General features: G+C 31.7%; 1 protein-coding gene across 5 annotated transcripts in view; it reads left to right on the top strand.

Annotated features, from left to right (window-relative positions):
- Positions 1 to 25,056, top strand: part of LOC111427293 (TOX high mobility group box family member 4-like) — a 103,873-nt gene that overhangs the window by 44,422 nt on the left and 34,395 nt on the right. Inside the window, exons 1-3 of one of the 5 annotated variants that reach the window (XM_071194124.1) lie at positions 16,386 to 16,481; positions 16,533 to 17,106; positions 17,165 to 17,208. The exons of 2 other annotated variants lie outside the window; for them this stretch is intronic. The gene's annotated coding sequence lies outside the window, so the exon portion shown is untranslated. Of the gene's footprint in view, positions 1 to 914; positions 960 to 16,385; positions 16,482 to 16,532; positions 17,107 to 17,164; positions 17,209 to 25,056 lie in introns of those variants that run through there. 2 more of the 5 variants (XM_071194125.1, XM_071194126.1) reach the window with 2 other exon arrangements.

Here is a 25,056-nt window from a genome sequence, read left to right as displayed (position 1 = left end):
TAACACGCGATTCAATAAAGCTCGATTAACGTCAAATTAATTTCAAAGTTAATCACTTAATCGCATATTCGTAATCCAATACTAATCAATATTATTAACCTTTTTGATATTTTAAAAAGATCATTTTAGGTAGATTTCGTAATAACGGCCAATTAATAGCGGATTAAAGTATTAATTTAATTCTGACTTGATATTTAAGTAAATTCTAAAGTTAGTCTGCAAAAAGAAGCAAAAACAATTAAGAAACCAATAAGCCACATCGTAAATATCAATTGCTAATTAAGATAATATCCATGTTGTATGGTTCGTAATTTATTACCGATAACAACAAGCGTTTCACAACGAGATTTCTTTAGACAGATCGATTGATACTTAATACAAAAACCCAAGTTGACACACTTTCTATCAGTTTCTTTCTCGCTTTACACCTACGTAACCACTTAACGTCGAATAGAACGGCTAAAGTATGTAAAAAAAATAACTTCTCGTCGATTTAATATGCTAATCTTAGTAATTTCGCACTGGGATTATAATAAAAATAAAAGTTCACGTCATTTGGATTACATGACACCTTACCTTAAGGAAATCGCTGATCAAAAGGTGAGGAAAGCAATTTGTCGAACGCGAGCGCGTTTCGTTCTTAATTGAAAATCTACTTCGGATGTTATTCAAGACGGCAGAATGTTAACAATCTTGTTTTCTTCTTGGGAAACGGAGCCCCCTTTACACGAAGGCTTTGCGTTAGTTTTATTAATATCAGCAGAGTAGGTCGCTACATCGGCCATAAGTGCTTGTAAAACGTTCCCCGCTTCCGAGAATTTAATTTCAGTTATACCTTTTATATTTCGCTCGAAACGTTCAACTCATTCGTTCTGTAAACGAAATATTAAAAATTATTTCTTTTTTTATTACAGGTAAGGATCGTATTTCTTCTGTTCAACTAATCCGAAACCGGAGATGTAAGTATATCAAAAATGTTTTTTTTTTGTTGTGTAATCACAAGAAAGAAAGTAATAAATAATGGTATAATTATATAGTTTCGACATTTAAATTGATCATATTAAATCATTAGGGTATTTTAGAAAGTAATAAAATTTTGTAACTATAATAAAACTGAAGAGAAATTTTACGAATTTATCGTATTTGCTCATCGCCTTTTACTTGAAGATCTCTCATTGACCTCAATTGCGTTTGTTCATTTTACACGAACCCAATATAAATTGCCTTTATATTACTTACCGTGTTGGCTAATGAAGAACTGTACGGAAAGCTACCGTAATTAAATGTCAAGGCTGATTTGTTCATAACGGCGTATTAGATGCTTATTATAATAGATTTTAATAACCGTGTACCGTGGAAGCGTTATTAACATTTTACAACCTATAAACGATCTGTCATCGGCGTAAAAACGCAATGAAAAGATATTAAAAAAATCTCAGGAAACGTCTATTTAACACACAAATGAATAAAATTTTTAACAAGAAAGATAAAATAGTTATTAATGGTTTCTTTTATTTCCCAATAAATATGTAAATTACTTTTCTAAATCTTCCTAAATTATATTTCGTGATGGTTTTGAAAAAGCAATTTCATTTGCATGAAACAGAAAGAAGTGGGGTGTCAAGATGAATTAACTGGAGAGGGATTTGAGTTGACTTTCAATTAGAACAGCAGGGAGAAAAAGAAAACCAAAGCTTTGTCAATCAACTGATTGAATAAGTCTCTTCCATTATTTTTTTTATCTTTCGAGGGAGCAAAACCTTTTGTATGAGTAAATATGAAAATGTAAGTGCTGTTGATCGGAACAACTTTTATTAATCTCTTTTTCTATGTATTTAAAACATTTTTTTTATTAAGAAATCAATTGAGTTTTCCCAGTTTATTGTTCAAAATTATTATTGATCAAAAAAAAAGAAAAAGTTCATCTGCTTAATTAAGTCATTTGTCTTTGAAAGCTTTCCAACTTTCCACCGAGATGGTATTTATGTAGCGCCTCGGCCGCAAGAGGCTTCGCCTTAATTATATCACACAGCCTTAAAAACTATCTAGGTTTCCACCAACATGGTATCTATGCATTTATGTGGCACCTCGGCCACAAGTAAACTCAAGTTACTTGAGCCACGTCACCTTGAAAACTATCCAACTCTCCAACTTCATGGTATGTACATAATATGTAGGTATTATGGAAAGTACCAGCTTCTCATCAATATGGTATCGATGTAGCCTCCCGATCACAAGCAGCCTTGGCTTAATTTCATAAAAGATTGTTAAAGCTTCGACCCACTTCGAATATATTCACAAAGCTTGTAACTCAAATTGACGTTGTTCCTTTTCTAACTGAGTTACCATCGAGCTTAAAAAAATGAAATGAACAATTAGTTTTAAAATCGATTAAAGAGATTAAAGAGATTGTTATTTAGGTTGAAATTAGTTACAGATTAAGTTAATTCGATCCTTTTAGTAAAACTTTCATAACAGTAAATAATATGAAAATGTAAATGAAGTTAGTAACATAACTCTCTTGCACCATAAACCACGATTATTTCATCTTTTTATGGTTTACACGGTTTAAACCGGAGAAAGAACTTAAAAGCGCTATTTACCATGAACGTTTGACAAATAATCCACTGTAAATCACCTCAACTCCTTCTCCGTATAACGTAATCTCCTGAAATTTAACAAGCGCACCAAGAAAGGATGATAAATCGGTCTTCTTTAGTTAATTCGGTAATCCTAATGTATTGTATGTAAAGATATTTTAAATTAAAATGCATCAATCGCCCGGTATTTAGTGGATACTTCCTATTTGTTAGGTAACTAATACTGTTTGAAATTATATAAAAATAAACATGTACGCAGTTTAACTATAAACTTTATTATAACGTTAAATCCTTAGTTTTAGACTAGCACTATCACTAGAACTAACACAAGACCTTGAACTAGAATCATTCGGGTTTAGCCGTCTTGAAAGACGTGCGGCTAAATCCGAATGTTTCTAGTTCTTGGTCTAGTGTTAGTTCTAGTTTTGCACTAACACAAGACCTAGAATCATTCGAAAATAAGTAATATTTCAATTTAACATGGTTCAATTTTAGTGTTCACATTTAACTTTAATACAAAAAAAAGCAATTTCAATCAATATTTATGAACCTTTGTAAAATTTATTATATTTTGCACCATTTGTTATGCGTAGGTTGAAAGTCTTCCTTTGAAAATATTACTACATAAATCTTCAGTTTTCCACGAAAACGTTTAATCATAAATACTAGAACGGAGTAAAACAGTCTTGTATAGCCCAGTCTGGGCAACGTTTCAAGAATATTAATATTATCCGTACCGTTATCTAACGGATTTTATATTAGAAACAATGAGTTTAAAGGCGGAATGGCAACTAGAAACTTTTTATGGTGTTTTGAGTAGGTATGTTTCCAGGCTGTTACAAACCCGAGAAACGTTATGTTTTAAAAGAAACCTTAAACCGACTCATCCAACGAATAAATTAGTCTTTGAACACATCTAATAAGAAGAAGTGATCTATTAATATTCTTAATCAAAGTAATTAAAGATATAAATTGGTTCTGGTCCAAAGGGTAAAAATCGAGACTTAATTGCCCACAACCGACGAGCGGATTAGTCGGAACAATTACTTTATTTAAAAGGGGTTAATAAAAAGATAGGAGAGGTTAGGAGAATTTCAAAGTCATGAATATGCTTGTAGGCGCATAAATCTAGTGACATCGTCCGGTACGGGTTCGGAGGATTGGGTTAAAAGGGAGAGAGAAAGGAGCACGCCGCGTTTAGTGTACTGGAAGTTTTCGTATCGCTCTAGAATCCAATTATCCGCTGATTTATGGCTAATGGTTGACTAGCAACGGTGTAGTACAAGTGTTAAGGGGAAGAAACGCACAGTTTCAGCGCTAAATAACGACCTTTGGGGTTTTATTTGTAAAATTTAAACTAGACGATTTATGCTCGACTAGAACGAAATAGTTAACACGAAATATACAGGGTGTTTTTACAAATTACAAATAAAAATTAATAATTCTTAATTATAATCAATCTAAAAATATTTTAGACCTCACCAAAGTAAAAGTTCCATCACAGTTTTATATTATTAAAACGCCCTATTTTACTTCATTATATCTGACCTCGTTCTAGATTTAGTCTAGATATTTAGACGTCCTCCATTTTATAATTAGTTGGAAAATATTTATGGATTTAATTATGCGGATGTTACTTCTAAAACCGAAAGAGTTACGGTAAAACAGTGTTTCTAAAAATGAAAACGTAAAAACTAAATAAAAAAAATTATTTGAATCTATGTATTACATCATTGAAGTAATAAGGTAAAACACCATAGTAATAAATCTTGTTAATTACTAAAATGCGACGTATAAATAAATTACGTAACGTGTAAAATAAAGCGACAACATCCCAGGCAGTACGTAAGTGATCGGTTTTGTAACTAAACGATCGATGTCCATTTATGCCGGTTTCAATCAACCCAATCCCAATTAAGGTGACTTTAGCAATTCTATGTTCGCCGTATAAATAAAAACCGTAACAGCAAGTAATTTACGTTAATAATTTTAAGTTGATGTTATACATTGAACTTATTTTAATTGGTTCGGGACCGCGTCGTAAAATAAATAATAAACGGGCCAGAGTTAAATTGGATGCAAATGCGACCCATTGCGTGTGCGCGAATTTATTCCGCAATCAATTAAATATAACGTATACATAACAATTAGCATACAAATGTATTTTTGAAAACGAGCACATCACCACCATCAAATAATATAAATTGATGCCTGTTTCACTGGGTACTGCCACATCCACGATAATCGCTAGTAATTACTTCCAGAAATTTCAATAACCACCAATAATAATAATAAATTAATGTCGATCGGCAATTGTAATGTCAAATTGTAACCGTTAATGATATGCGATGTAACTGAATAATTTAAAAAGAGTAAACAAATATGAATATATCGCTTTAATCAGTTATGTGGGCAAATTAATTAAAATTTACATAAAAATTTAATTAATGATAATCATAGAAAAAAATTGGTTTTATTCTCCACATTCTATTCTCTGATAATAACTCTGATAATGTGTGTGTTATGAGGCAAAATTTCAATGAACTTGTTTCCATTTAACCTCCATAATCTATTAGCTGGGTGCACTATCTGTCAATAACAAAACTTGAAAAGCAATATTGTTATTGGGATTTGATGGATTTATGGGATATTGTCATTTATTAGTTCTTATTCTTTAGGACTGTTTTCTTAGTGAGTTTAGTCTTGAAAGAACGCTTCTGTAGAGTTTCCCTTAAGAGGATTAAGCTTCCATACTGGGCTTCGAGAATCACAAGCTGCAAATTTCTGATGTGGCCTTTCATCCATGAGAGTTTCATTGTGGACCATTTTAATCCATGCCCGAAGAGATGACACTATGTGTTATTCACGTTCAGTCTGATATTTGATTCAAAGGTAATATTGACTACAAATACGCCTAGATAGTAGAGGATGTCTTTCGCAAGTGTCTCATTCCCTGGATGCTTCCTATGTCTCGTGCGCCCTCGGCGACATTGTGGTGTAAGATACTTCACAGTCTCCATGAAATGTTGGTCATTCGTCATTTGGGGGTAAACTCAAACACCTCTTTTTAAATTTATGGCCTTTTTGACGGTAGGTTGGGATAGATTGGTAATCGCAGAAGTCTTCTGCATTTACCTTCTAAACCTATAGACCAACAATAATTGGCTGAAGAGCCATCTTAGTCTTTCTTTTCAAGTAGCTAAAAGCCATCTTAGTTTTTAGCCTTTTGAAAACGTTTGAAAACTGCCTGATAGGCGAAAGCAGAATCCCATTAACGAAAAATTATGAAGTTTGGCTTTGCCTAATAATCTATACTTACAGCAAATTATGTGATGAAGAGAATTTAGTTTCACAACATTTACGTATAGCTTTGCTTCTTATTATACCAGAGCTTAGCTCTTTTTGAGCTTGACTTTCAATATATAAAGCGAATACGTTTTCAATTTTTGCTATAGATTTTTTTTCTATACATCTTTTTGAATTATTTCTTTATTTTGACGAATTTTGCTACAATTTTATAATCTAACTTTACACATTACATAGGTTGGAAGGTTTTCAGGCTCAATGTGTATCCTTGAGATAGATTAAATTTGCTTTAAAATGTAATTTAAGATATCTTAATTCATTCATGAGATATAATTTTTGAGTTGAATTTAAAAAACCACAACAACGATGTTTATGGCATGTAAGAAATTGTTTATGTCGCGTTAAATTCTCATTAAGTTTGCTTTAATATGTTTGTTATTTTACCATCATATTATCTCAATTTGATCGTGAAAAACGATTTTTAAAATTTCTATTTAAAACCCATAAATACCAAATATGCAAAAGTGGAGTTAAAAAATTACAACATTATTAGAACGTAGTTAAACCCATAAAATTTGTTTTTTTTAAAAAGTTGCAATCCTTCAAAATTATTAAATTATTATTGCAAACTAAATATACCTGTATACCACAAACTCTTCTTTTTCAGTTAATATCTATTAAATCCAACAGAAGTCAATGAGGTGGAAACGAATTAAGGAAGACGTGGGATTTTCTTAGGCGAACTGGTCGAGTGGGCTTCTAGCTATTGTATTTCTTCTTTAAAAAAATAACCTGGTATAACATCTGTTCAACCGTGTAGTCTATTATGGTTATAGCAACTCGGCTACTTGCATTGTCTTGAAAACAAATTCTTCTACAATATTATTTTTTTACTTCCATTTTGAGATAATCATCAATTTTAATATCTACACCATTAATCTTTACGGTATCTAGTTTATAATTACGCATAAATTATATCAGTTTTATCTTATTAATCATTACAAAAACACACGATTGTGTATTCAACTATTCTTAGTTCTGATGATGTAACTCTTAAAAAACAAACAAGGAAGTGTTATTTTCCAGTTTCATTATTGATAGTTCTTCCCAAGGTCTTTCAAATGTAAAAATATACATACTTAATTATTCTGCAAATAACAAAAAATTATTGTTTAAGATTTATTATTAGATTGGAGTGTTTAATAAGGTGGTTTTTAAACAATTTTGTTTTAAGTTGATCTAGATTTTCTTTGGAATGTAATAAAAATACCAGCATATAAAATTTTCCTCTCTAACGGATATTGCACAATCGCAATTTGGAACGTTCAAAATGACAGAAAGAAACCATTATTGTTTATTTAATTAAAATTATGAAAGGAACATTATCTCTATTGGCATTTCGATTGATCACGTTGAAAGGGAAAGCGAACTAGTTGTCCAACAAGAAATAGAAAGTAAATAAATGTTCGCCAATCGTATATTAAAATAAAATAATAAATATGATTTATAAATCATGTCCTCCTCCCCATCGTTTTTCCTTCCATCGTTCAGTTTTAAATCAATCGAATTCACGAAGAGAGATAAAAACGTTTCCAGACTGGATTTTGAGGGGCAATATATCTTCCGTATCTGATTTTCTGTAGTTATACGGCCCTGATTGGATTTTGTCGACTCCCCTAACTGCACGAGATGAGGCCCAACGACGAAGATAGGGTCGGTGAACTTTACCAAAGACGAATAGAGGTCGTCCTAAATTAGATGTGAAGACGTTCCAAAGAAGAGGAAGAACAAGTGGAGGCAAAAACACTGATGGGGGAAAAATAATGAAACAAAAAAAGAAAAATTAAACGGAAATGAAAAAAAAAAAACAAAAAGAAAATTAACGAAAACGTTAATGAAAATGTTAATCAAAACGAAGGGCAAATATGAAAAATGAAAATTCATGGAGTTATAAATATAAATAAAAGGATTAAATAGTCGTGCGACAGGAAGACAATGTAATTAAACCTCTGATGAATATTAATGTGAAAGAATACGGGACGAAATCTGGGTCCGGTTTAAATGCCTAAATTAGAATAATTTTTAAATTTCATTTTCCAGTTATGCATAATGTCAGGTTTAATTTAAAAAAATTCTTTTCAGTTTAAAAAGAAAATGGTTACCGTAAAATTAAGACACCTTTTTATTATTAAGAATTATACTTTAGTTATTTAATTAGTAATTCATATGGAAATCAACGCCATTTGTATGCCGGTTAAATAAAGACTGACATTAAAATTAATTCCTGCCTGAAAATCGTTGTAGGTCATCGGGGGTTTCTTATCGATTTACTATAAAATTTCATTAAGATAAAATGTTTTGTATACAAATTAGAAAGGAAACCATACATTTTGTAGATTTCATTTTAAACTTTATTTTCTTGATACATTTAAAGGCGATCAATATAATCTTAATGAAGAAAATTGAAAGATAAATTAAAATCTGATTTTACAGAGAGAAATTGAGTAATTTGCTATTTTCTACATGCAAAAATGTATTTAATGAAAAGAAAATGCAAACAAGAAGAGAGACAGTTAAAGAAACTAAAGAAAATCAAAATAACCTAAGATACAAAACTACCAGAAAAAATGTAGCAGGAGAAGAATATTAAATTGAATGCCTGGCTAAAGCTTGTGAAATAAGCTACAAGAAAATGCTTGGTGGGATGCGTTTATTAGAAAATAAGTCCTTACCAAGAGATTAAGGAATCAACCAAGGAGCTTTCTTCAACCAGGAGGATCAACCAAGGGGATGGGTAAACACAAGTAATGAAACATTAGCAAAATGAAATATCCTGATATTTGCTAAACTTAAAACGAGAAAACAAGTTGTTTGAATAATATAACTCCTAACAATTAAGTACAACAAGAAAAAACGTAATTAAAAAACCTGATGGTGCCAAAGACATGAACAGAACGATGTAAACGAATTCTGAACCCACAACTATTAGAGAAACAGTAGGTCAGAAGAAAGATATCAAAAAAACAATATGGGTTCGGGAGTTGCCTTTTTGAATCAGATTCTTGATCAGCAAGATAACCAAAATGTCAAGTGTATCGTGGATGATGATCAAGTGCAATGTCGAAGCTAGGTGGTAATGAACATAATGGGTTGGGTTGTGTTCTCGTTGAAGTATCTTGATGTAATAGTTTGTAGATTCCAATAGAAGAAAATAAAATTTGTCTAAAAACTAGTCTTCCAATCATAAACCATGACTTCTGTGACCAAACTTATACCTCTTAGTATTCTCATAGCTTATTAATGTCCTTATGATATTCTATTCGATTTTTCTCAACACCTAATCCGGGTATAGAAACGAATATCTAAACTTAAAAAGTTTAAGATATGGGTTTTAATAGGCATAAAGCAAAAGTCATCGTGGCAAAATATTATGGGATTTTGATGAAGGCTTTATTGAAATAATCAACTATAAGATAAAGATTTGTTTATCGAAAATCAATATGAGCTGGGTTTGTTAGATCAATATCAATATTCTCCAATTATCAGTAAACTAGGGAATAATTAATTATTCTGAACCTCTGAATACTGAGAGACGCTTCTTGTTAATTTATCAAAAGCGTGTTTCAGATATAATTATTATCCCAATTCATGGCCAAATCATGCCAATGACTTGCTAATAATTTCCCTACTGTAATGGTTACATATAAATTACTTGTAATGTAGTACATCCTATATATTTCAATGTTTTGATATTGAATTATCTCAAGGTTATTTCAAACAGGTTCCTACCGGTTCATTAGAAGTATAAAGGTAATATGAAACCATGGGCAATCGCAAAACGGTAATCGCATCTGGAAATCTCTCACAATAATACCACGTCGCCGTGGATATAAGCGAGAGAACGTTTTTCCACATGCAACGATGCACGATCATTCCTTATTACTATAATTATCGAACAATGAGGGGGCTTATTTGCGATTCCATTATGATAACTTCGTAAACTCTACGTACTATTTGTCGACGATTGCACAATAGACATTTTAAAGTTCATTGGCCTATTAAAAAATAAAAGCAAATTTGTTGGAATTTCTTATCTAACTTAAAAGTGTTGATTACTTAAATCTAAATTATCTTATTGAGGTTTACACTAAATTTTAGTTATTTTATATTTAAAAGAGGAGGTCCTTAAACAAATATATCAATATTTACTTTGTAGAAAGTTATAACTTACTTCTCATAATCCTGAATTATAACTGCCTGTAAGTACATATTCAATTTGCATAGAAGATGGAATTCTGGAACTGGGGTTTGGGGGTTTGGTTGTAAAGCGAGTGGAGGGATTTAGGGGAGTTGAAGGGGTTGAGTTAAATCTCAGCATCTCTAAAACAATCTGCTAGCGGGGGTTAATCCTCTACTTTATAATGAGGAGAAAATTCGCATTCATGAATTTACTAAGAATAACTTTCGTAAAATTCGTTTGACCTTCTTTACAAATAAAAAAAGAAAAGAACTAATCCCATTTCCGCACAATGTTTCTTAGAAATTCGAATAAATAAGCTTTTTCGGGAAATTGAATCGAATCCAATTACAGAAATGTCGCCAAGAAATGAGAGAAAACATTGCAAAATTTATTGTTATTTATAAAACGATCCTCTTTTCATAACTTTTGAAACATAAAACTGGCCGGAGTTTTGTGACTTTATTCACAGGGGGCGAGTTCTTATTTGCGATTTTAAACTTCTCCGAAGACATAATTAAACTTTAAAAGTGATTACAAAGTTAACCCCGACAACGGAGTTTAATGAATGCTTTTTAATCTTGGCGTTTTCGGCTTTCAGAATAGAACCGAGAATTTTAGTTTTATAGTAGTACTTTAAAAATTTATTACTTTCAAAAACACTGCTTTAGTACTTTCAATTTATCAAACGAGAAACTTTTTTTTAATTAAATAGAAACGCCCGAAAAATCAATTAAGGTTAAATTTTACACGTCCCAAATTCTTAAAAAAAAAACAACTTTGTATATTATTATTAAACGTAATATTAACGGTGTAAATTTCTCCATCGTATTTTATTTAAGTCCTTTCGAAGTATGTTAGTAGGCCATCCGGTACTTCTCGTCGAAAACTAAACAATGTCTTAAGATTCAATCTTAAAAGAGATTTTATCATTCGAAAATGTTTTCAGAAATGATTAATACAAGTTAAATTCTTGTAATATTTATTATCTTTCAAGTTTTTAAATTTAAATTTACAACAGATTTAAATCTTTCACAACGGAAAATAATGTTGTTGCGAAAGATGGTCTTCAATTTGAATGTTCCCATCGTTTATCTTCGAGAATAATCTTCAAATAAAACCACTAATGCAACAAAACGGATTTAATAACGCGCGTGACCAGCTGTCGAAATAAATTACTTTCTATTTTATTTTTTTTTCTTTTTATTCCTACAGCTTTAAACGTCACAGCATTTCCGAGAACTCATCGTAATTTCGTTATTTTAAGTACTTAATAACGGTTAGAAAAGGTCTACATTTTACGTGGTGATTATTTTCTTTTTGTTCGGCGTGATTTGCTTTTTCAAATCCAACTGGGATGAAATTGTATAAAGCTTGGATATTGATTTTAAAGGGAGTAAAAGTCTTGTACTTCTTTTTACCCTCGTTATGTGCCGTTCGTGGAATAGAAAATGGAAACGTGAAGTAAAATCCATTGAAAATTTTGTATGGAACTCGGGGTTGATGTTATCTTGTTACTGCATATACAAACGGATTTTAAATTAAATTTATTTTTTAAAAGAGTGATCTTAAATTTGCTTTGATTGTATTAATTAAAAAAATTATTTGTTTATTTGATTAATTATTAATGGAAAACTATGTATATTTTATCCTTTAACCCCTCTCATTTTTAAAGGGGTGGTCCATCCCCTATAGGGTTTGAGAAAGAGAACATCCGGCGAGTTCTCTGGTAATCCAGTTCAATTTTAGCTGCAAACTTCTTAAGACCTTAACAATATTCAGAATTTAAACTAGTGCGTAAGTATTTGGTTTACGGATTGCGTTTAACAATTTTCGGAAAGTTCTCTCGGTTTCTGTGGAAAGGGGCTTTTGAAATTCTGGTAAGTTTTATTGGGTGGATAAACTTAACTAATTGCCAAAGTTGTTCTGAAGGACTTTCTTCGGCTTTAATTATAGGTACAGTTCCGACTAAAATGTTTCAACGTTATTAAATGAACCTATTTATTTAAGAGGATTATGTAATTTAAAAAATTACACTGTTGATTTAACTAAGCTTTTTTCTTGATTGAAACGATAGTTTGTAAGGCGGATTAAAAATTTTTTGTTGTTGTATATACACTTTTTTCAGAGGTTCAGTTTGAACACATAATAAAACGAATTGGCGGTGATACAATGCACCGTTCGCCCTAAGAAACCTGTTTACAAAAGAACAGGTTTTCGAAACACGTTCCTCAAACATGACCCCGGGGTCGGGATTAACACACAACCACCATCTGAAAGAATAAATAGACTTCGATGTTGATTCTGGTTCAAAAAAAATCTTAATAATTTCTTAAATAAACAACTCCACAAATATTATATTTTCTTAAAACATAAATTATTGTTTAAAGTTTATGATTACACTGCTCCACAGTGGTTTTGTTGCCCTAGATATAAGATTGATTTTGGATATTTGGATTGCACTTGCATTTTCCCCCATTGCGATTTAATTATGCAGATTATCTATATAGATCAGGATTCTCAGGTCGAGTTGTTCTCTATAACTAATGAATGTGACTTTTTCTTCAAAAGAATGTATATGTAGCTGCACCATCTTTAAGTAGTTCCATAATAGTGGATTTGTGGCAATAGTGAATTCCACATTTCTGATCCAGTTCACTTGTTGATCGTGTTGGATTATCATCAGCTTAGGTGTCACGAGATAACTGTATACTGTTTGGGTTATTCCTCCGCAGCTTATTAACAACAACATTTTATCTGAACGTTGAGGAGTAGCCTACTTGACATTGGCATAAATCTTTTAGCAAAAAATTGCAACAATTTTTATGTGTATGTCACAGATATGTGTATGAGACAGGAGATATTAAGGAACGGATGCAGAATTCCCCAACATCTTATTCTACAGGAACAAATTACTTTGTATAAAGACTGACATGAAAACACTCATCTTAAATTAGTAAAGTAATTTCAAAATTTGATGTCGATCAATGTTTGTTTTGGGCTGATTATGTGACACAAAGACTACAGAGTTGGTATTTCTGCACTTAATATGCACAAATAATAATTTCTGTACAAATATCGTTATCAAAAGATTGTCGAGATAACGTCAATATCGATTTTATGATACATATATGTCCTAAACACTTGAAATATTTCGGTTTAACAAATTCAAAAATCAATCATTATGCAATAATCAGAAATTTCATTATAGAACTGAAATAAACCAATTCCGTTAGTTTTCAACCGTGTTTGTTAATTTGTTCGAAATAGGAAAGCTTTGGAACAAAACGATATTGGCCCGTCGATCAATTCGACAATGATAAACAGTGATATAGGTTCATTAGTCGTTAAACCATTGCGAGCCCAAAATTATTTGACCGAACTCTGGTGGTAAATACCGCAGCCGTTGAGCAATTAATCTGTTTATTGCTAAACCTAAAATGACACCCAAAAACCAATTTCCTATATAATTACAAATATACTATAAAAATTTTAAATAAAAATCCTTTTTAATTAAATTTCTATTGTGTTGTAATAAAATTTCTATTTCATCTTAGTCGAAGTAATTTAATCATAAGATTTCAAGAAGTAATTTTATCGTTATAAAAAAAGTTGCTTTATAATGATATATAATTATCGAGCATCCAAGCGCAGATGTTTATTTATCTTATGGGGACATCTGTTCGTCTCATTCTGTTCTTCTCATCCTGTTCATCTCATTCTGTTCATCATATGAAAAGATAACGAGAAAAGAATATAACGTGAGAATATTTAAAAAAAATAATTAGGTGTAGAAGAACTTTTCATTTTAAATACAACTTGATGTCTTCAATTAACACTACATTACGTTGTACAATTTTAATATTACACAATTGACGCACGACCAACAAACCTATAGTTATTTACAAGACTTTCTATTGATTAGTAAATAAGTAATATATTTACATCACTGAGAGTTGTTTCTTGCGGAATGGAATGAGCCTCTCATTACAAGCAATTTACATTTTGATTAAATTGCGAGTTATGGTAACATCTTCAAGCTTCAGCCACTTAATGAAAATGCCTTGTATCGTTTAAACGTGCGAATCGGCTTTTTCGACGTCTCCAGATGAGATGGAGAGAGAAAAACATTAAGATCATTAAGGTTTGTCAATGTTGAAGCCATTAAGTCTTAAGTGGTTGCAAATATTCTTTCTTATTTTTCATTCGGTTTTAATCTTTTAGATCAGTTAATTTATGTGTTTAAATCTAAGGTAAAAAAGTATAAATTGCGTTTATGTTAAAATGGAATAAAATTGAATCAGATCTGATAACCTTAGATAGTCGGTGTTTAATCAGATTATCAGGAAAATTTGAAAGCTTACAAAAAGTCACAATATCCTTTTTATAATATATAAAACTATTGCAGAGTAATAAAGAATTATAAATGAAAGTTCTGGCAACCCAAATTGCATCAGCATAATAGATGGCATAAATCAACAATTCAATACCAGATAAAAATAAAAACAAGACTTTACGAGTCTTAAATACGAGTTCACTCCAAAATTGTTTGCATTCTTGTTGTAATCGCATCAAACATTGTATGATGAGGAGGTGTTGACTTGCATAGATCAAGTTGAAATGCTGGAAATTCTTAGAAAAATCACCCATGCTAATATCCCACATACTAAGACAGGGAGCACAAAAAGTAAGCTAAGCATATTTGTGAAAAATGTGTTAAGGAGAATTTGGGGCCAATCAAAGATAACTATATGAAGAGTCAGATATAATCACCTCCTCGCAGAACACCTCTCGTACAGTTCATCAGACTTCAAAGGCTGCAATGGGCAGTATCTTAGCAGGATGGAAGAAGAGAGACAGCAAAGCAAACTCATGTAAAGTTAAAACTTTATTCCTTAAAATGTAATATTTTTGCAACAAATTTTTATGGAAACAATAATAAAAATGGAAACAAAAAACTAAAACCACAGCATGAAAAGTAACGAAAAATATTTCAATTAAATAATAGTTGTATTATTTAAAAGGAGATACTAAATAAAATAACCTTATTTTGTATTTAAGTGTATTAAAGTGGATTTAAAGATGTATCTCCTATTATTGATTGTAGAATCGTGGCTCGTGTGTGGTGCCGTTAGCAAATATTTATAGCATAATTGAAGATTCTTGCCACGACACCACCAATTGCGAAATGTGCCATTTTGCCTTTGATTATTTTAAGTAATTCATTTGCTTTAAAGGTTGGAGCTGATGACATTACGGTCAAGCTTGTCGAAACAAGCATTATACTTTAAAATATCTTATTAAATTTTCCTACTGCCTTCTGAACACAATCTTTTGATTGATACAACTTAAAATAAAATTTAATTTCTTGCAGTGTATCATTTTCCCATTGTTATTGACAGTTATGAACAACCAATTCAATCTCTCGAACATTCTTGCTTGTTCCCTTGCATATATATAATTGTTTTTACTGCTGCTCGTCACTGTTATCATTGATTTTTCTAAATTTTCGAATACTTGATGGCAATCAATCAATGTTGACCGACATGAGCAAAAAGCAATTGCTGCAACGGCTGTATTCTTTTCCCAAATTTATCGTTATACTCGGACTGAATCAATGTCATCTTTTGGTGTTAATCTAATTGCAATTTTGTATCAAGATCAATATTTTGATATACAGAAAAGTTACAAATAGACTTTAGATTCTCTTTAGGTTTTTTAAGTGTATGGTATAAAATCAAAAACATTTTAGATAACATATTCATAGCTAATGCAACATAAGAGGTGCAAATTATATTTTAGGCAAAATTGTAAAATAAAATTAAAATTTTCAAATTTGTGTCCATTTAATTAAATTATTTATCAATAGATGGCGCACTCTGCTAATTTTGTTAAATTATATTATTGCCTTACAAAAACGCAAAAATCCAGCGTTTAATTAATTCCAGTTTGTTTAATTAATAAATACATTTATAATCCTTTTGAATTAAGAAAAATTATTTGCAATAAACAAGGAATTAAAAAATCATAATTACTATTTCTATTAATAGGTGGCACTACTTGAACTATAACTGTCAAAATGTATAAAATTTGGATTTATTTGGGTTAAAAATTTCATCCCAAATATATTTAAATAAATGGAAAAATTATTATTATTATTTTCCATAATAAGTTTGAACTCGCTCCAATTCATTTAAATTGTATTTCCCGCATTTATTATTACCAACCTCATTTTGATTTTGTATACAACATAACCTCAAAAATTCTTGTCACTTTACAATAACAACGTGCTTTACTACTTAGGAGATATTAATTAGAAGTGCTTATAATTTTCTAAGGTAAGTTGGCCTCCAATTTACTTTATACGTATAGTAATCTAGTTATTTCAGGAAAACCTTTAATTAATCGATTACCAATTTCAATCGATTTTTTAATTCTTGGCAAACGCTTCTTTGGTGCCTGAAAATGCATCAGTTACTTGTATGGAAATAAATTTATGATAAATTGGCTATAATCCCTTTGAAGGAATTCTCCATATGGTTTATCTACAGTCCAACAAACACCATATAAATTTTAAATACCTTTTGAATATGTTTGTTGTATCCTTAGCTGAAATCTATTAATAAATGATACATGATCTAAAGCACGTACAATTTGTGGGCGGACTCAAAGAATGTGAGAGGGCATGTGACAAATCGCACGGTTACCCTAAAAGCTTCCTTTGTGTTTACTGAAGCTTGACGCATTACCATCGCATTAACATAAAGCGACGAATGGGCGCTTTTATGTTTTACGTGTTTTTCCCTCTGGTTTCATTTTCTTTTCCTACTTACTCAATAAAAAAAAACAATACCGAGAAATAATTCGATAATTCTTTAAGAATTCTTCAATAAGTAGAGTAGGTTGATGGATTTAAACTAAATCGCATTAAAACTGGAACGAACATTTGGCCTATTGATTTTTGTAATTTCTAACCGATTATTATTTTAACTGGGTTAATAATTTTTCTCTTTAATTTCAGGTAAGGAATCAGAACAAATAGGAATAGCGACTTAAAAATTTGTGGTAAGAAATAAATTTTGTTCTATAAAAATAAATTTATCATTAAAAACATAACATCGTATATAAAATGTTTAAAAGAACCTATATGAATCACTAATATTTACGGGGGAAAAGAATTTAATGTACAAAACTTAATATCCAAAGAAAAAAATTCAAGAAAAAACTATATACGCGAACCGGCGCGAGCACTTAACTTCTCTTGAAGTTTAAGATCAAAAGGAATATATTATTTAAGCCATTACCATATCAAAGAGGTTTTGCTTTGTTTGCGTTCGTGTTTAACGAGAAATGAGTTAAATTTAGTGGCCCTTTCACCGGGGAGGATGTTTAATTTTAGAAACATTGATAAATGAACGGGCGGTCATTACAACGGTCCCTCCCCGTCCGGTAAACAATCGTGAACATAATAAACGTTTTAAGACTTGGCGGTTAAAGTAGTTCAGATAGAACGCAAAAATGCCAGCGGTTATTTTACAAATAGCGGCCTCAGCAAAGGTCCGAACGAGGTCGACCTCAAAACGCTCTTTGAAAAATATTTTCCCTCCCGTCTCCTTATAAAGAATACGAATCCGCATGGAGGGGAATAATAAAAGCACTTTATAACTTCGAAAAAGCCATTTTATATTCCTTTTGACAAACACAATTTAACTTTTCCGTCCCCCCTTCCCACTCTCACCCCCTCCCCACCCTAAGTCTTGTCTTATCTCCGTCACCCGCTTTTCGGGAGATTTCAACTTGATGTATTTTCTCAGACAACGCAAGAAATTACAATGTTACAATTTTAAAACATTTTAACAAGTTTATTTAGAGCTTATCAAAATAGGACATCATCGACAATGATTTCACGGTAAATAATTCGATCGCGTTCAAATCGCATCAACACGAAAGTGGTCGTATTGTAAATATTGCTATAAACCGGTTCAGCTCAACTGTGGTTTTATTAGGACTTTCACGTGCATGTTAAACATCATCAAATGTCGTTGTGTGTATTTACAAGTTCCTTCCACCTGAATCAACAAAGGTTAGCTATTTGAATAGATTTATCAAATTATATTAATTTTTATTTTAGCATTGATAAAAAAATGTGTTATTACACGCAAGGGCAATTATTTTCTTTTAACTTTCATTTTTTTTAATTATCACTAAATTTGACAGACAAATTTAGGATGTTATTTTGAAGTGAAAGTTAATATTATGAAAATTGTAATGATACTTTGAAGTTTGGAACAATATCCCCTTGGAATATGTCATAAGAAAAATGTCGATCAATTCTTCAAACATCTTCAATAATAAGTCCTTCCAAATAGCAGCATATGACGACGACATTAATATAATGGGAGGAGCAATAACAACGGCGAAGGAGATATTTATCGAACTATAAGACCATGCTCGAGAAGTGGGTCTATCAATAAATGCAGATAAAACCAAAGTTTGAACCCAAACACGCTCAGGCAGAACTGAAAAATATGCAAATATTTATATAAAAGTATTCCAATATTAACATATAGGTGCGAAATCTGGTTCCTCACCAAGAAAATCACAAACTATATAAGCGTATTTGAAAGGAGAATCCTAAAAATAATATTTGGTCCAAAGCAAGAAGACGGGGAATGGAGATCCAGGTACAATCGCCAATTGTACAAAATGTATAAAGGGATGTCTATATCCGTTTTCGTCCAAATACAAAGACTCTGTTAGGCTGGCCACGTAGTTGGATCTAAAATAGATCACGCAGGCCAGCGGGAAGTCCCAGAAAGTGATGGCAGGATGAGGTGGAGGAGAGCTGGAAGAGAGCGGCTATGGATAGAGATTGATGGGGAAAGAAACTGAAGGAGGTCAAGGCTCAGAGCGGGCTGTAGCACCATTAGAAGAAGAAGAAGATGCATGACGTTTGGCAAATAGCATTGAAATAGCGCGAAAATTCATTATATACTTGGGTTGGGTTTTTATACAGTAAAATAAATGCTCACAAAAAATGGTGACCAGAACACTTCAGCCTACTTCGACACAGACCTTAAACATTCTCTTCTACTATTCACACATCTTATCAATTTGTAGCTCCCAATGATGCACAGTATCTCTAAAAGTGTGTCCATACTTAGTTATTCTTACGATTAGTTATCAATCATAACAAAATTTGCAGTATCCCAAACTTATTCTTCCCAAACATGGAGTCAATTGAAATCGATAGTAATTAAAAAAGGATTTCCTACTATACACACCAATACTATCCAATCGAGATACTCTAAAATAGTTATTAGAGTTCAATTTGTATGTTGAATACTAAAAGACAATATTTGAAAGCCTAACCCAGCTATTATTTATTATAGTTTCTTTTTGTGTTAATCAAATAATACTTAATAGAAAATATTTATTAAATTTTGTTGATTTTATTTGTAATGATAACGTTTTCGGTGTAATTCGGAACCAGGCAGAATGGCATTGAATTAAAATATTACCATGCCATTAAATTATTCTCGATGAATTTGTCCAATTGGGTGGTAGTGGGCGGCCAATTATTGAATTGAGATAAAATTTAATTTCGTTATAAATTTGCTGACAATTACCCGTCGCGACCGATCGACTACGCGTAATTAAAACAATGGCTACACTCTGTTAATTAAAATTTAATGAGTAATATATCTTTGGGTTGGATGCGTGTTCGCTCGTCCATACGAACCTGTGTCCAGTTCACCGCTTTGTTCACCTAATTGGATCTCTAGTATAGATTTCGTATACATCGAGTTTAACAATTTTTCCTGTGACGTTAAAAATGTTGTTTAAGTAGTTAAAGTAACTAAATCCATTAATTAACGAGTTTAAAGCCGTAAATATACATGGTTGGTAAATAGGAGGTCATTAGCTAAAAGTTTCAGTCATTATTTCAAAATAATGAACCCAACAAATATCGATCAAGTGACACGGAAGCACACGGACCGCAAAAGCTGAGGAGAAAGAGAGAGGGTGGGAATAAAATGATCGTCCCCCGCGCTATCACCCGAACAAACCCAACAACTCCATTCTTAATGAGATTTTCCCGGTTCCATAAATTTTGGCCTATAGCTCATTCCGAGACATTAATTCTACTGTTAAACACTCGCCTCGTTCCATTAAATTATCAATGTAACGAACGCGACACAGGGTCGCGATTTACAGTTATATAAATAAATTTATGCCGATTTAAAATAACAACGTGCCGAGATCGAATTCGTAACGATATCGAAACCGAACGATTATGACGGGACACGAAGCGCGAAAAACTTTCGGAAATATCTTCGGAGAGGTCGTAAAAGCGGTTTTACTGCGTCCTGAATTATTTTACGGAGGCAATTTTGTAGTTCGGACGTGACAAGAGCGCTAAAAGTTTTACAACTTTCTTTTTAAATGTTGCCCCGTACATCGTGTTTTTTTCTCTCTTTTTCATGGATTCATTCGATACTCATGTGGTTCAAAACCGGAGGTGGAATCCGTAATCATTTATTTTAAATGAATGGAACTTAATTAAAGTTCTTAATTAATACTATATAAGTAGCAATAAATTTTATAGATCTTCCGAGGAAACGCTTAATCAAGATCGACCTATCAGGATTAACATTTTTGATTATATATATTTTTTAATCGCTTTAAATAACATGTTAATTATTTTTAAAACCTACATTAATTCTATCTAGTTAGTTATAGGAGTCGTAAAATAAAATATGTAGGGTGATTCAATAAATGGTCCATCTATTTAAGATTAATTAAGAAGATTCTGGCTCGTTGCCTATAAAGATTCTCGAATCTGAATGGTAAAGTTGTTTATTAAGTTTTGAACAATTTTTATCTAATTTTTTTTTATTCTGGGAAAAACCAACATAATGTTTATAGCGTTTTAGAACGATTAAATGTAAGTAGTTAACAGCTGTTGGATATAACCGAGATTAATTAAATCCAGTTAATTCTCACGACATGTTATTCGTGAGACAGTAACCGGTGATGTCCCCTAATGGATACCTCTTCAACACTTAACCATAATTGATTAAAATTCCGCCATAATGAATCACGGTGGATGTTAACACCGAACAGTATTCTTCTTGGTCAAAACGATTCTTCGGAAGCAATTTTCTTATCCCGTGTGGTTCGATAACATTACCATAACATGAATATGCGATAGGCGCGCACCACATATTGAACTGCGGGGTACACAATATGTCGAGCAATTTCGTTAATTCGCGTTCGCTTCAATCGTGTTCATAATGCCGTCGGGCCAAAATTATGTGAAAATATAGATTCGCGCTGTTTGTTAATTGAATGTAAACACGCATCAATTCAGATTCTATATACCTATATAAAATAACAAGTCAATAAATAAGCGCTAACGGTAAATATTTTCGTATAGCACGTTTGTTTTAATTCTCATTACGCCAAAATATATTTGCTCTTACCATCAGATCAAAACCTGTATAATTGGATTAAACTTTTTATATACATATTTATTTTTAATGAAAATAACATAGCTATTTGAACCAGTTTTGATTGAATTGACTCTCTGGATCATTGCCAAAGAAGAACCATCAAATCCAAAGCTAACGGCCTCACGACAATGACACTAGCATGGCAAACGCGTGTATCACTCGACGAAGACGTTATTTACATAATATTTATGTCCGTACATAATCCATTCATAAAACATGAAATGATTGACAGCGAGGGTCGCGATATACTACGTTATATGGGCCCTTCGATGCTGTTTTGTTGTACCGATATCGGACACAATGGCTCTCTCTAGAAGTGCATTTTATGTTCCCACAAGAAGGCCCCATTGTTTGGCCACAATAAATAATAAACTTGCACACATGGTGATGTCTTGAACCGTGTGTTAATCCGGAATGTACACGACCAACTGAAAACTCAAATTGATAAAGTACGTGATGATTCGTAGTTTTTCGATTGTATAGTGTTGAATTTTTTAAAGTTATTTTACTATTTATACACTAATAAAAAAAATTTTTTTAGCTAATCTTCTGTCATTGTTAAATGGAACCACATTTAGTTTTAAAAGCTGTGATGAAATCATTTCCTCAAAAGTTACCACGAAATGACATTACTGAAGTCTTCTCAGCGCTACATTAATCACTGATATTTTAAAAAATTACCATCTTCATTTGAATCAAAACACCAATACAATTCCTTTTTTAAATCTGCGTATATCCAAGATTCGGAAGAATTGTAGATGTTGTTATGGGTGTAATTTCTTCTCATGAAGAAAATAGCGACTTTGACAATGAAATTGGGCTTTCAGTGGAAGAGGGCAAAAACTTTTAAAGGCAGCAGGACTTTTCAGGTCTCATTTACCGAGCAGAGTGAAAATGAATAAATATAACGGCTTCTACAGTGACAGAAAATTTATTGCAGTTTTATTCAACATGTCATTCAGAATGCCAAAGATAACATCAACGAACTATCATAGATGTGTCTATATTGGACCAATACTGATATGTATGATTGTCTAAAAAGAATTATTACACATTGCAGATTGTTGTTGAACTGATAACGACTCAGATTACACGAAATCTATATTAGATTCTATATTAGCTTTTTTTTGAGATCGACTCTGAGCATGTGTTTATAAGCAAAAATTGATTCTGTTACCATGAACTCTACACTCTTAAATTTAGTATACATACTTGTGCTACATTCTGTATATATTTATAAATATAAGTGCGTGACCGGTAAACATATAAGCCAAAACGTCATAGACGTTTTAAGATATGAATTAAAATCTTTATAAAAGTGAGGTCTAATGATAGATAATTTATGTGTTATGCAGTGGAATGAACATAACAGTATTATTACATCACATTTCTCTGTGCGGTTTGTTTTGGCTTTATTAATTAAATTCTATAAATAAATAAAAAAATTCAAAATAAATTTTTCGTTATCAAAATAAATTGGACATCAATTTCAGTTTTATGTTCGATAATAAAAATGAATTATTCTATGTAATATTTTATAAAGATTTATATTTTCTGATTCAAAAACGGTATCTGAGTATTATCTTTATGTAAATATTTGTAATGTAGTATTTATGGTGGTATCGCGTGCTCAAAAAATCACCCATAATTGGGTCGCTCTTTACATAACGTGTTTGTCGTTATTTTTAGATAGGAAAAACACACACATACAGAGTTTAACACGGCTATAGAGCATTTTAGAACGTGGTTTTAGTGATCGTTCGGACCACGTTAAATAGAAATGGTCAATGAACGCGTGCGTGTTCGTGACGATGTCTCATTCATTTCGGGTCAGATGCGTTGTTGGCAATTAACACCAATCTGTTATCAAACCGGTTTGGACGTTTTCACAGTCTGTCAAGTTTTCTCTTTTCCGCAACCTCACGTTTAGGGTAAGAGAAGCTTTTTTTTGAGTTACAATTTGCGTACTTGAATGAATATAACGATTGACAACATGTTAAATTAATGTCATTTCAAGTACTTACTAGCCAAGATCTACCTAAATGCAAATTTAATTGAAACATCCTGTTATTTATGTACGACTCGTTCGTACAAAAACATCGCCCTCGTTAACCGTAATTCGTGTTTTTAATAAAACCATTACTCTAGTTAAGTACCACATACATATAACGGCCGTTAGCTTGCAGGAAAAAAAATGTTGAAACAGTTTCATTAAACTTCGTCTAAAGATTTCAATTGATTGAGAATATAAGTATTTATTATGTGTTGAGAGTTAGTATGTCATTTAAGTCGGAATAGTTCGCAGCTGGATAATGAATAATATTTTAAAACCAAATCATTGGCGAGGTTTATTAACCGTATTGATCGAGCTAATAAGATGTTAAAGTCATTCCGAGTTTGTCCTTATTCGATGGGGACTAAACTATAATTAAAAAAGAATTTGAGCCGAAGTACATCTGGGAGTTAATGGAAAATATATTACGTTCCACAAGAGTGGTTTTTAGATGGAAAAAACGATAGCGATGTTAATGCAACACAGATGCGCTTGGTAATAGCTATGGGAACAAAGTCGTGACATCACGCTCTGGTATGTTTAATATAATTCTTAGAGATCTGATTAGTTATGTTATTTTTTTCTTATTTCTTAGTATTATCATTGTGTAAATATCTATTGTAAAAAGTCAATATATGTTGCAATACTTTTTTATGTGTATAACATATTGTCTTTAAATCTTCTATACGCTCAACTCAAGAAAACAATAGTTTGGGGTTATTTAGTATTATAATTCATTTGAGCACCATTTTTGAATCTCAATACTACGAAGTAGATATGTTTTAGGATATGCTTCTAAACTTCACCATAAAATTACGCTAATTTTTCTAATATATATGAAAAGCTGCCTTTCTAATAACAATTTCAGCTAATTTTATCGAAAGCTTCCAAACATCAATAACTGTTTCATCCCAACCCAAGTTGTAGATTACCAACTCTTTAGAGCTGTACTAGATATAGCGGATACTAATATTCAAAATAATACCAAAGTTATAACGTAGATTTGCTTCAACATTTCTCTCTCTTCCAAATGTTGCAGTACTCCAAAGAACATTCTTAATCATATCTTGTTACTATCAATTTCCTTTCCAAATCTATCAACCATCACTGTTTCTTCCCGCTTTGATTTCTCAATCCTCTTTCACCAAATCCCACTCCGGTTTCATTGTAATTAATTTCTTCAATATATTCTCAAGTCCATCCTCGGAAATATTTTCTCTTGTAATTTTTCTCAGATTTTCTGCTTCTCTTCCTCAGCTCCGCTCTGCCCATTCTAAAATCTGCGTTGTATCTCCTGAAGATATTGCTGTTAACAATACCGTTTTGAACAATCTAGTAATCATG

This window comes from Onthophagus taurus, chromosome 2 (genome assembly GCF_036711975.1).
Source record: "Onthophagus taurus isolate NC chromosome 2, IU_Otau_3.0, whole genome shotgun sequence".
NCBI lineage: Eukaryota > Metazoa > Arthropoda > Insecta > Coleoptera > Scarabaeidae > Onthophagus > Onthophagus taurus.
This window is presented reverse-complemented; position numbering and strand designations above follow the sequence as displayed.